General features: G+C 41.2%; 1 protein-coding gene across 1 annotated transcript in view; it reads left to right on the top strand.

The window, feature by feature from the left end:
* Positions 1–1,387, top strand: part of FES (FES proto-oncogene, tyrosine kinase) — an 80,025-nt gene that overhangs the window by 12,246 nt on the left and 66,392 nt on the right. The gene's annotated exons all lie outside the window — the stretch shown is intronic.

Below are 1,387 nucleotides of genomic sequence, written 5' to 3'. Positions count from 1 at the left end.
CTTGCAGTGGGACTGCTCCCTGACTGCAATGGTTCAATTTTCATTTATGTCTAAGGGACCTTTGCAAAGGACTTTAAATGAACTAATTCACTTTCCCACAGGTTCCAAGCAGCCTCTTCCCTCCTACGCTCCCTCCAGTATTAGGCCCAGTGACATCATCACATACAATGCAGGGCCTATAGCCCTACATTATATGTGTTGAAGCTAAGGGAAAGTCCACACGATGGAGTGTATGAGGGATGAGGTAAACGCTGGCTGTTGGGGAGCGGAGATCAGGTAAGTATAATCCCTTAGACTTGACATAATTCTTTTCGGACTTGTATCCCTCTAGGAAACTATGTAGGTATATAGAGTATTATTAGATGCAGGGCCAGATTAAGAGCATCATGGGCCTGGTCCTGTTGGTTGGTTGGTTGGTTGGATGGATGGGAAGCAGCAGAGGCGGCTCTCTAATTAGGCAGCTGCTTTGTCCTCGCTGGAGTCCCGCGAGGCCCCAGCGAGCAGCTGCCTAATATGCCTGATTAGTCAGCCACCTGACTGTGTTCAGCCAGGCTGGCCCAGATTGCTATCAGGCATACTGAGGCGATCCGGGCTTGCTGGTCCTTTCAGTGGTGGGCCTAGAGCTGGCGCTCAAGTAGCCTTTATGTTAATTCAGCTCTGAGTAGATGAGAAAGTGAGGGACCTTATTTCCAGCCCTATCTTTAATTCTATACAAGGTTTGGTATCTAAGGTTTTTTTACTCACACAAATAAGGTAATTAGTTATCTGCATAATTTGTTAGAGAAGGTATTTGAAAAGGAAGATTGGGTAGATTCAAAAAAATCAAAAAAAGATGGGTAGATTCAAAAATATTTGCACCTCCCAATAAGTTATAAATGGGTAGATTAAACATAACCAATTTTGTATTTAAATATGCCATTGAATGGAATGTTTATCACATGTATAGACCATATTTTTAACCATAGAAACTTTTTTAAAATAAGAAATACAGGGGCCACCCATGACAATGGTGTCATACAGCATGATGGTTTAAAGAATGCCTCACCCTCTTATTGAATGTCTATAAAGAGCCATGTGGTAGAAAGGGGAGAAATGATAACTTACTCTTCTGAGTCATTCAGTTGCATGTGTAATTTGAGCCTGAGCTCCATTAACAACAGGATGTCTGTAGAAAAGCAGATAAGATTGGTCTGGTAAACATGTGAAAAGGAGCCTAGGGTTAAACCTGCTTGCTGAAAAAAATCTTCATATTCATTATCCCATATTTACCTAGCTAAGAATGAAAACATATTGTCGGAATTTGTATATTTTATTCCTTCCCACAATAATTAAAGAAAGAAAATATGAATGAAACACTATACAATCCCTTTAGAGCCAAGCCCCCCCC

Source organism: Nanorana parkeri, unplaced genomic scaffold (assembly GCF_000935625.1).
Source record: "Nanorana parkeri isolate BGI_ZX_2015 unplaced genomic scaffold, ASM93562v1 scaffold1415, whole genome shotgun sequence".
Taxonomy (NCBI): Eukaryota; Metazoa; Chordata; class Amphibia; order Anura; family Dicroglossidae; genus Nanorana; species Nanorana parkeri.
Note: the sequence above shows the minus strand (reverse complement) of the source record. Positions and strands in the feature narration are given on the sequence as shown.